The 12,898-nt window shown below is 39.2% G+C and overlaps 1 protein-coding gene across 4 annotated transcripts in view; it reads left to right on the top strand.

Moving 5' to 3' along the window:
• The window catches only part of Fgf13 (fibroblast growth factor 13), a 517,884-nt gene that overhangs the window by 17,461 nt on the left and 487,525 nt on the right, over positions 1-12,898 (top strand). The window lies entirely within an intron of this gene.

The raw sequence follows: 12,898 nt of genomic DNA, 5'->3' as shown, positions 1-12,898 counted from the left end.
TGTGTGTGTGTGTGTGTGTTAGTGTGTGTGTTACTGTGTGTGTGTGTGTGTATGCTCCAGAGAGTGTGCATATGTGTGCTGCGCGGGTGCAACATGGTGACATACTCAGGAATTTGTCCCACTCTCAGGACCCAAGCAGAGACCCACGTTCAACCCCCATCGCTGTGCCCTCAAATGCAAACAAAGAGCCTGGCCCATATGCAGAACCCTTCCCCCATACTTCTCACCTCACACCCCTTACCCCCCAACTTCCTACCCACTGCACTCAAAGCAGAAACAGGAACGTGCACCTTTTGACACACAGCGTGCAAAAGTGAGCAATCTGGATACCCTGGCGCCGCCCGTGTTGCGCCTCAGTAGCGCAGCCTTGCCAAGCCCCGGGAGAACAAAGGCTGTTGTCCCCTTGCCACTGGTGCCTAGTGGGAGTGGGCCTCTGCAGGAGGGCATAATTCATTTCCTCAGCTCCTTGGGATATAGCCACCTGGCCCAAGGCACCTGGTCCCGGGCCCCCTAGAGTGTACTTCTCGGCCTGGGGCCTCCCGCAGGCAGGATGGGGACATGCAGCAGAGCAGGGCTCAGGCTGGGAAGAACTCAAGAAAAGGAAGGGGTGTTCTCTGCTACCACCAGCTTGTACTAGTGCTTGCCTTGCTCAGGACACAGCTTAGCAGGGGAAGTGTAAACTGGAGATGGCAGACTTGAGGACTAGGGTACAGAGACAGCCACAGGGGGAGGTCTGGAAGAGCGGTGAGCAAAGGCTCAGGTACACGTGTGTCCCAAATAACCACAGTAGACTGAGTTGGGCTAGGTCCTAAGGACCACAAGTACCTTGAAATGCAGAAACTCACTCCAGGTAAGATGGGTTTGCAACAGTGGGGAGTTGGAGGAACTCCAGCCCTTGTTAATTGTGAGCTGGGTCGGGTGGGAGGAAGCAACTCTTCCATGAGCCCAGGGGTTCCTTTCTCGCTTACTCTCCTCGACTCCCCTTTCTTCTCTCACTTCTTTCAGAGCTTGCTTTCTTAGGGGATTCTAGGGCAGTGCCAGCTCCCCCCCCCCCACACACACACAACACCCAGCCACCTGCCACGGAAAGTTGTCAAAGTCTTCAGCTTCGGGCCTTTATCCTTTTTTCTAAGTGGAAGTGTTTCTTTTCCCACTAGGCAATGTGGTTGACTAAAGGCTCAGAAAGTTTGGAGAGGGTTAAGTCTGCTGTCCTAAGACTCAGAGGGTTAGGGTTAGGATTAGGGTTATGGTTATGGTTATGGTTAGGGTTAGGGTTAGGGTTAGGGTTAGGGTTAGGGTTAGGGGACACACACATTACCTGTTCCAGTAAGTTGTGAAGGTTGAACTGCCCTACCACATTTCTAGGGCTTCCTTAATTATGGCAGGTCTCAAAGATGCTGTCAAATGATAAGGTAAATTGACTTAAGCCTCTTATTTTGACATGGTTAATATCATATGTGAGGAGCTTACATGTGATAATAGCACTTTATCACTGAACTACCCCCCAATGCCTGCCCCTCAGATATCATTTTCTATCTAGAGCTCAGAGAAGTGAGGGCAGTGGCAGGTTTGGTATCTGATTAATCAAGGTAACTCCTTCCCATTGGAACCTGGGATTGTTTCAACTTTTTGAATAGAAGTTTGATTTCTGATTTCCATCAGGTGGTAATCAGGGTTCATTTCAGTCTTCATTTGAAGGACCCTGGGCCAAAGGATTCACAGAAAATGACTTGCTGTTTTAGGTCTCTAATTTGCAATTGTTCAGAATCAATTAACAAGTCTGGACACAAGAGCACAGGTTTCTGTAACTCAATAATGACTTTTTTTTTTTTTAACTAGCCATAAGTCATGACATTTTCTCATGTTGATTCTTCACATTTGAAACCATATTCCTCTATTAGGAGTTGTAGAATTAGGCATTAGAGTTGTGGTTGAAATTAGAATAAATTAATTTAATAGGGCAACTTTTAAGAAGGGAGTTTACTTTCCCTAAGGGAATGGGGATTTTCTCCTAGTTAAAAGCAGAGTTGCTCTTTCAGTCCTGCTGTTGGTCTTAGACTTTGGAGCATGCTCAAAACAGTGAATGTCAAGTACTCAGTAGCTCTTTTTCTCTTTTCAAGTATCTTATATGACTAAGATAATGTTGGAAATGAATAATACCTGACCTATTCAGTATTTTAACCAATAAAAATATTTACGTTCTGAGGAGGTTTGGTTATTTGAAATGTCTGATATATAGGTCACATTTGCTGTTTTAAAAGCTCAGGTGTTCATTAGCATAATATTTGTAACATAGCAAGATATGGGGTCAAATGTTTAATAGACATTTCAAAATACATTTAGTTTTGAATGATGCTGTGACAAATGATTGAATCAACTCAAATAATTTAGTAACAGCTTGAATGAACTTCATAATCTGTTTTGCAGCCTACTGCTCATTTAAATTCATCCTCCCACCCTATCATTTGGGGTTCATGCCCACAGCCTATCATCACTACATTGAAGATTATTATAGAATGCCACATTTCTAGACTTTCTAAAGTACACATAGTAAGTAATCAGTAACGTATTTTGTACTACTGAATGAAATGTGGGTTGGGCTGGGTGTAGTGATATTCACTTGGAATCTCAGGACTCCAGAAACTGAGATAGGTTTAAGGCTAGTGTGTCTCACAAGCTGGAACTTTGTCTTAAGAACAAAAACTCTCTTTAAAATTAAAAAGAAAACTCACCCCCCCACAAGCAAATCTCTAACCCCAAACAAAGAAAAAAAAATCCACTGGCATTTAGAGCATATAAATTGTGGCTTCTCTTTTCTTGTAATGCCAGGGCTGGGAAACTTTGATAATTCTTTCAAAAATGTAACCAGGGAGGCTGACTTTTCTCTTTGGAAGAATTCGGGGTAGGGTACTTGATTTTGTTTGAAAATTAATTACAAAGGCCTCTTGTATAGCTAGTCACCTTTTTTGTACTAATTTATGCTTTGTATACAATTTAAAATGGTTATATGTATGCATTGTTTAGGTCATGTAGTTCTTAATGCATTTATGTCTATCTCAGGGAAGAAAACCTTCCTAACATGTATTTGTCCAAATAGATAGTTGCACAGATTTTACTGACCCTTCTCTGTCATATCAGGTAAGATTTATTAATACACCTGTATTAGGAAAGTACTCCGTTAAGGCTGTGTCCAGTTTACTGCAACTGTTCCTGTGGCACTCAGCAACTTGTAGCTGGTGACAATTGATACCAAATCTTTTCAGGATCAAATAAAAGTGCTAGCTGATACTTTATTCCAGTTCTCTCATTTGGTTCATATTTGGAGTTGGATGTGTTGCTATAGCCACACTTTCTTCTTTGTGTTGAGTCCTATAACCACAGGGTTGTATAACCGTTTGGATGTTACATGGGCTGTGGGTTCTCTGGTGAGAAGGCTTGCATCGGCGCTGAGTTCATGCTGGCCACTGAGTGATGGAGGCCAATTCCATGCATAGTCCATGCAGCCACCCATTTGCACAGCTGCTGCTGTAGTGGACTGGGACATGCATGGACACATCTCATTTTCCTTCCTTGCTGGGTATTTCTAGTTGTCTTTTTACCTCCTACCCAAGAGGCACTGGATATGTGGCTAAATCAGCATAACATGGCTTGAATTCTGAGTTCCATTGCCAAAGGTCATCTTGGCCACTGTGACCTACTGTCAGGCTTACTCTTCAGCCAAGCAAAGCAGGTGTTTAGAACAGGTGATGCTTACTGGTAAGATGTCATGATGTAGATGACCTCTTATTTAAAAACAGTCATAATTATCTGCCTATTACTCATGCAGATGCTGGGTTGTTTATTTTCATCATGCCATCATGGATCAGTGGTTTGTAGACAGTTGTCATGCACGTCATAGTCCCTTCTGTGGTGAAGGTGGTGATTACAGCTTCAGAGAAATGGTATGCCAGGGCCGGTCTCAAATCAAGAGTGTTTGACATTTTGATGGGTACAGGGTAGGAGATAAATGCACACAATTGGCAGATTTCTTCTTTATTGTTTCTGGATATGTTTAGCTTCTTTATTGACAAATGCTGAAGCTAGAAAGGGGGAGGAGCAGGGTAAAGCATGGGATGATGATACTGTAGCTTCTCCTTACCTTACTACCATTTCCATAAAGTCTCTTAGGAATAGAGTTCAAGTCATTAAAGGGGGGACAGGTTGAATCCAAGGGCTAGTAATATGGGTAAAGTTGGAGTAGAAATGGATGTTAGGTTAAGTCCTAAGTGAAGCAGGATGTGGGCTGTGAAATGAAGGAAGACATTGAGGGCCATATGTGTGACGGGGAGATAGATATGTAATGGCAGTGAATACAGGGACTAGATTAGAGGCAGGACATTGGGATCCGAGTTTGGATGGTAAGCCAGAAGGCTCATTTTTGAAGCAATGAGTAGGAAGATGAAGCTGTTAGCATTTCAGGTCTCTCTGCAGCTGTGCTGTTTTATGCCCAAATCAACTCCTCATTCTGGGAATTACAATCAACACAGAACAACCAGAATGTGTTGCAGCTCCTCAAATATAGCCAATAAAATGGCTTTCTAGTGTCTGCTTCATTATGGCTTATATTTTTGGAGTTGAGAAATTTGAAAGGAATGGAAAATAATTGCCAAGATTAAACAATTCAAAGCAGAAGAAACACATGAATTAAAGAATGATGGGTACAGGGGAGCCTACACGTCTGTTACTGTGCTCAACTTAACATTACCTTTGAGATGTAATGATACCACACTTAATGCAGTTTTAACAATTAGTCCAGAACACAGATCTGTGTGTAACTCATTTTCTGTAGTCACTGATGTACATTTTCCTATTCAGAAGATACAGTCATCACTGTGACTTAGCAGCATAGACTAAGGAGTAGGTTTCAGGCACATTGCCATGTACAACATCATTCATGTTTAATCTGAAATATAGGCTATTTATTTAAGGTATATAAGGTGCAAATACTTGGTTAAATCTTATATTTGAGAGTTCCCCTTCTCTTTTCTTCTTCTCCTTTCTTCTTTTGAGACAAGGTTGGAAGCTAATCTTGAATATTCTGTGAAGGACAGGCTGGCCTAGTGTCTATGATGTCCCTGCTTCTATCTTATGAGCTTTGTGGTTTTATGTGTACACTACCATACCTGGTTGAATGTCAGAGGTTGATGAAACAATTTTAGGAGTGTGCATTTACAGACAAATGCACTTATTTTTTAATTACAGTAGTCTTTTTGACTATTATTCCAGTACTTAATTTTATTTTCTTTTTGAGTGGATGGTCATTTGTTTTCTTCAGGGAAATGTTTTCTAGGCTATTAACCTTGAAAATGAAGGGGTTATATTTTTTTTAAAAAGAGATATGTTCTTGATCTTGAGGTATAGTTAAAGATAGAGGACAATTTCCTTATGAGATCTGAGTTGTGATAAACATTAAGTATAAATTACAATTACTGTGTATTGAGATTACTGTAAGGGAGGGCTCATGTCTTACTCTTGACTCCATGTCGCTAAATTCACTTAAGCTTTCAATTTCAAATGGAAATGTTATTAGTGTTTCTAACTAATGACCTTTCCCACATGCTAAGGCCAGAGGGTAGTAGTTGTTCCTGGTGGTCCTCTTAAATCTGGCAGTACCCTTGGCTTTTGTTGAAGAATAGTTGTATTGACAGTCTAGAGAGTGCAATCTGTCTGGTCTGAGTCAGGCTACTTGCTTGGTCTGTCTGCAGAGAATCAAATTTGGTCTGGATTTGGTTCGAAGAAATTCCTAGTTATGAGTGTCTGTTCTTTCTGCATCCTGTGAGTAGATCCCGGGAAGACAGAAAGAAAATCATAATCTGGTGAAAGTTAGATCTAATCAGAAGTCAAATTAGAAAATAGTGAAAAAAAATAGTATGGACTCAACTGTACATTTTAGGTACCCCAAGTTTACCTGTGGTAACATGCACATTTCCAAAAGATGCATGTGATGAGTTTTGAGAAATGCTTACATCCATATAATTAACACTAGTGTGACTATCTAGAAAATTGTCAACCTACAGCATTCTCTCAAGACTCTCAAGACTCTTTCAAGTCATTATTATGTTAAAGGAAACACTATTGGTTTGATTTCTATTACTAATAGTACACTTTGGTCAGATAGCGAACTGTGTTTTACTCTTTTGTATGTGACAGCCCTCCACCTCACCTTCTGTATAGTTCCTTTCCCTGTTGATACTTCTCCTTGCCTTGTTCTCTTATTTTTTTTGAAAACCTCTACTTTGCTTTATCTTAGAGCACTTAATAGTTATATATTTGGTTAGGTAATAAGAAGCAGTTACTGAATGACCTAGACAAGGCAAAGAATACCTTTGGGCAAGTTCTGTTTATATCACTGAAGAACAATGATCATCACTGTCATTATTACTGTAGCACCGACATTACTGAGTACTTACTACATATTAGGTATATATCATTTTATATATCTCATTCAGTCTTCTTATATTTTGTGGTACCGATTATATATGTATAAATTATTTTAGTTATGTGTGTGTGTATGTGTGTGTGACTAGAAGAGGATTTCAGATTCTCTGGAACAAGACTTATAGGCAATTGTGAGCTGCACGATGTAAATACTGGAAGTCAAATTCCAGTCTTCTGAAACAACAGCCAGCATGCTTAACCTCTAAGTTTTCAACCCGTGGGCTGTGACCTCTTGGTGGTGGTGGTGGTGGTGTTGGAACAATACTTTCACAGTGACCACATATCATATATCCTGCATATCAGACATTTACATTATAATTCATAAAAGTAGCAAAATTATAGTTATGAAGTAGCAGTGAAATAGTTTTATCATTGGGGTCACCATAGCATAAGAAAGTGTATTTAAGGGTTGCAGCATTAGGAAAGTTGAGAAACACTTTTTGCTCTAAGCCTTCTCTATAGACTATGTTCTGCTTTTATGACAGCCAAATTAAATAATGATTGCACTATGATATAATATGCACTATATAACCATAGAGATGGCACCAGTAAAGCCCAGAATGATTGTATAGTTTGTATATGGTTATACAGCTAATAAGCTGTAAATCGCTAGATCATGCTTGGTTTTATAGTAATAAATAAATGATTGTTGAATGACGTGCCATATGAATCCACCAAAGGTCATCGGTTCTGTGAGATGTGGTGCTACGCTCATGTAATTCTAGCACTTTGGATATAGAGGCGGAGGACTGGAAGTTTAAAGAGTTTAGCTTGAAACCATGCTCCAGAGCAAACTAAATGGTAAAACAAAAACACTGCTGTTACTAAGTTCATTTCAATTCTTTGTTGTCATATCAGACGGCAGTATATGAGGGAAAGACTCTGTCATGGCCTCTTGGTGGTTTAATCCCATAGACACCTTAGCATACTTCTACTGTAAGGATCACTGTAGACAATGCTTTAAACTAAAGGAACAAGTTATCAAACAATGGTTATCTTTCTAATATCTAGATAAATTGGAGATGTAATATTTGTTGTTCATCCTAAGACTATATGTCAGAGTTTTGACATGAAATGCCTCATTAAACCCTTATAATAATTTATAAGAAATAAAATATACATTCTTCTTATAATTTTGACAGATGAAAAAACTGAGTCTCTGAGATGGAAACCATCTTGTGCAATAATCAGGATACGAAAGTGATAGACCAGAGACCATTACTCTATACCATTCATGTTCTGTAATCCTGGCTGTGATAATGACATTGATGTTGCTGGTCTAGTCTGATGTCATTGTCAATCTTTCACTGACATGAATACAGCTCTTTCAGTTAGATCATTCTGACATTTGTGTTGTCCACACACATTAATTTAAATGTACTTGTAGCTGGTTAATTACTGTGGAGTAAATACAACTTTCACATAAGTTTTTGTATATATGTTTTGAAAATAAAAAGATAAAGGAATGAGGATTTGAGCAAGGTTTGTTTGAGACCGCATTTACCTTGTAATCCTTGTTACATACAGTTTCCCTAGACAGGACATTTAAATGTTTTAAATTCCCACTCTTCATGAATGTAAGTTTAAATCCACCCACCAACATAGATGTAATTAGGGAGAGTGTCTCATACATGCATTATTGCTAAGTATTGTGGTCTTTTTAATGAAACAAATATTCAATTTTTTTTGGAGTTACTGGTTTATAGCATACTGTGGTGGGCCCTGGACTGAAGCATTGAAAGAAACCAATTCTTATGGTTAAAGCTGTGCTTTCTTTTTCTACCAACCTTGGGTATTTGAACTTTACATTTTGCAAAATATGTTTTGCATCACTTTCCCGTTCCCTTGAGCTCTTGTGGTAAGGAATGTGCCATGCATATATGACTTCCACATTGAAGGAGTTGTTGAAATACAATAGTACAGTTTTCCAGCGCTGTATCTGGGAGGGTTTTTCTCACCTGTGTTCCTGTGCACACGCTTAATTCACTGTTGAGGAAAATCCCACTTGTTTCTTTTACTTCTCATTACATGGTATATGCTTTCAGTCTGCTGCTCATCAGAATCATGTTTCATTTTTCTATTCAGTTCTCCCCCATCTCTTATTTTTCCCTCCTTCCTGGTTTTGTCAACAGATGTCAGTGGATTGATTACATGAATGTGTTCTCTTTGGGTATACTAGGCTAATCGGAGGCGCCTCATTTCTGCTTTTCTCACTTGATAGCTATATTAACAGTGATGAGTAAAAGCGCCCTCCCACTTCCTTGAAATGTAGTTGCACAGAATAAACTTTTCACTACTTATTACATAACTAATTTTAAATGGAAAAATTAAAAATGTAAGCTTTACTTTTCATACTATTTATGCTGCATTCCGTTAGATAATATTTCCAAAAATATATCTTGTTAACAGAGACACCCTCCTTGAACAAGCCTATTAATTATAGTTCTCAAAGTTGGGAATCATGTAATGTTTTCCTCTGTGCTGCAGGAACCTACATTTAACAGCCAAAATTAACAGTGATGGGTCTATTGAGTGGTTATAGGTAAGTTTAATAACAAACATGAAACCCAGTTCTTTAAAAATCCCTCTAGATAATGTAGGTAGCATTTCATCCGCTCTGAAACTGGGGGTTAGTAAACAGTTCGAGTTCTTAAAATATTTATCTTGCTGATAAAAGTAGAAGTAAACAACCCAAAGAAGGCAGGCTGAATGCAGTTCTTGAATATGCCTATAGATATTTTCAGAATCTTTTTCAAGCCCGACTTTGAAAGCATTGAGAATTGACCTGCTTATTTCGCCTTTGATTCTCTGTATGTATGCTCGCCTCTCCCCTTGGGGGGTTTATCGAATGTTAAGTCTTCCAAGAGCTCTAGGATTTGCACTGGGTTTTGGAGCTCCCCGAACAATGAGAGTCATTCTCTTGCAAACAGGGCAGGGTACTCCTTCTATGTTCTCCTTCCAGCTATCGCTTGTTTTCCAAGTAGCTGGGAATTGGGCTTTCTGGCCTTCCTGCTGGAAGGCCCGGTCAACCTGTGCCCTGCAGTCGCCATGTATCTGGCAGGAGGTTTTATTACAAACCTCAGCGTGCTCATTAACCTCGTGATGTGGCAGCTGCCTAAAAAAGAAACACGGAAAAGTTGTGTCACCAAAGGTGAAACTTGGAGAGAAGCTGCGTGGTGCCCGGCATGACAAAGCTCCTTCCAAGCAGCCATGGACAGGAAGGGCAGCAGACTTCATGCCTGTGATGTGACTATCTGGAGTGGAAGCTTCACAAAGAGCTGCAGCTCAGGCTCGGAGGATGCCTGTGTTTTGGATGTAGAACGCTGCCTGTAGCAGTGAATGCCCTGGGTTCCAGTGCTCCAGCTGGTTGAAGGCCAGGGAGAGGCATAAAGATTTGCAGCCACAACCCTGGAGTGGACCTGAGGAGTTGCTCTCCTCTCTGTCTCCACCCCAGGACCTAGTTCTCTGACACACACACCTCAAAGACCAACACAAAAGGCCAAGATTCCATTGAGAACCTTGAAGAAATGGCATGGCCAAAGCATTTTGCTTTTGCATTCTGTATTCTGGTTAATGCTAATTCTGTTTTAGCTGTTCCAAAACTGACTATGCATCTTGAGCAAAATGCTCTTGGCTCTTTTGAATTTATTTGTGATTTTATGTTGCTTATGTTTCATTGCATTGCTTTTTTGAGATTACAAAATAATGCATGTTCACTGAGGACAATTTGGCATATCCTAAATGCACAAAGAAAATATTAATCGAGGTTTCTTTTGCAGATAAAGTTTAAAAAAATATTGTCTTTCCAGTGTTTCCTCCGTGCATGTTTCAACATACTCATAGACATGGATAGTTTGAAATGTATGTGTGGAATCACACAGAATCAACCATTAACTACTCATTTTTCTTCCATTATATGTTAGTGCAACAACCTGTGCCCTCATATGCAATAGGGCAATTGGAAGACTCAAATTAATAGTGGAAAGTAGAAAAAAGAAGATTATTCAGTATGGCTACTTGTGAAAAGGGACAGAGTGATTCAGTGAACCCACAAAATGTGCCTTGAGATTAAAATCTAAATAGAAGGTCAAGGTTTTGCACATCTAAGCAGTCCTGGTCAATCTCACATATAAGCAATCCCTGTCACGGTACATCTCTGCCTACCATGGCGCCATCCATGTCTGGGCTTCAGTCTCATTATATATGGTAGTCAAACTACTAGAAATGTGTGAAGTCTCTTTCTAAGAGATAAGTTCTTGAGTTGGCTCATGACTTTTCCTTCTGTCAGCATAAAATTCCTGGGGAATTTTTCCATTTCTTTGGGGTCCATTGTTTCAACAGTTTGATAGATTGAGAGACAGAAGTGTTTCTGGGATATCATTTCTGCCAGGCCCCTTACATTAGGATCATCTTCTGCCTTGAATCTATTATCATTTATAGTGTGTGCACTAGGTGTGGACTTAGGGATGATAAGAAACAGACTGTGATTTTGTGTTTGTGAATCAAAATTTTTTCTATATCTCCTTGGGATCCTTCTCATTGGACGGCCTGTAAATGATATACACACACATAAAACTGCCGATTCAAAATTAAAGACATGTGGATACCTATTCACATGTCTAAACACACAATATATATAATGCTTAGAATAATCCTCTAAGCATATACACAAAGGGCTGGAAATAAACCTCAGTGGTTGTCTAGAATGTGCCTTATTCCCATCAGCCTCCTCAAAGGAACCTTTTGAGCAGCTGTTCTCAACCTGTGGGTTATGACCTTTTCAGGGTTGAACCACCTGTTCACAGGGGTCACATATCAGGTTGTTTTCTGCATATCAGGTATCTCCAGTATGACTCATAAAGTAGCAAAATTACAGTTATGAAGTAGCAACAGAAAAAATTCTATGGTTGGGGGAGGGTCACCAGAACATGAGGAAGTATATTAAAAAAATCATAGCATTTAGGGAGGTTTAGAGCCAGTGTTATAGGTAATTTGTTTAGATATTTATAGTTTCTACTCATATTCTCAGTTTTCAATGGATATATACCTAAACATATAATCAATATGATCAATATAAACATATAATCAATATAAACATATAATCAATATTGTGACATAATGTCAATAAAATATTGATATTGATTACCTTCTAACTGATGTTTCTGCTTTCAGTTTCTGCAATTCCTTGCTCTATATTGCCCATATTCAAGTGCGAGCTGAGCCTGTCCCCTCTAGGAAGTCTGATTCTCCAGGGAGTCTTTTGTACCTTGGAACAGGAGCCGCTTGCTCCCTCAACTAGGCTGTAGATCACTCATTTGGCAGTATTTGTAGGCAACTCTGATAGCTCATGCTTTGTTTTCTATCAGCTTCTATCTTTTGCCCCTATTAAGTTGCAATCTCTTCGCATGACAGGTGTTCAATAAATGTGTTACCTAGTGACAGTGTTCAACAACACCCTTCATAGATTTGTTTAAATGACATTAAAACTATGCTTGGCATTGGAGAAATGGCTCAGTGGTTAAGAGCACTGACTTGTTTCCCAGATAACCAAGGTTCAATTCCTAGCACCCACATAGCAGCTCACAACTGTCTGTAACTTCAGTTCCAGGGCTTCTGACATCCTCACACATACATACATGCAGGCAAAACACCAATGAACATCAAATAAAAATAAATTACATATGAAAACAAACAGCAACCTCCCCATATATATGCAAAGCCCTTAGAATGTCAGCCCTTAGAATTCATCTGAATTAATTATCAAATAACTTGGTTTTTGTGTGACAACTTCTACTTTACAACAGGCTATCAATTATATAAAAATGATGCATAATTGGAAATATGGATTTTTAGAGATTTGAGTTCATATCTAACTTTATTATTTGTTTTTTACTGATGAAGATCGTCATCTTTATCTTACATGATTATTTTAAGAATCTGTTATCAGAGACTCTTACTATTAGGCCTGGCTTTAGGTTCAACTTTTCATAGGCATCAAAATAAAATATGAAACATACAAAAGATGGCAAAACACTAGGGATTTACATGATGTTTGGACCTATACTGGGGAGAGAGCCATTCTCTATCTCTTTCTTCCTTCTCTATCTTAGCAATGAAGCCAGGTAATATGTACAGATATATTTAACTGCAGAACCCAGGGAGTTTAACTGGAAGATGAGTTACAAAAATTGTATTTCTGGTGTTTGTAGTTCTTATTGTACCTTTTTGACTTTAGGTTTTTAGTAGGTGAAGCTGTCTCTAGTCTCTCTCTCTCTCTCTCTCTCTCTCTCTCTCTCTCTCTCTCTCTCTCTCTGTGTGTGTGTGTGTGTGTGTGTATCCTAATTTCAAGGCATTCATGTTACAGACTGAATGAACTAACACATGGAAAGGACCAAAGAGAAAAATAGTATCTAGAATTTGG

The sequence above is a fragment of the Mastomys coucha genome, chromosome X, assembly GCF_008632895.1.
Source record: "Mastomys coucha isolate ucsf_1 chromosome X, UCSF_Mcou_1, whole genome shotgun sequence".
Lineage (NCBI taxonomy): Eukaryota > Metazoa > Chordata > Mammalia > Rodentia > Muridae > Mastomys > Mastomys coucha.
The sequence above is the reverse complement of the archived record's forward strand: the minus strand, read 5'-3'. Positions and strand labels throughout refer to the sequence as shown.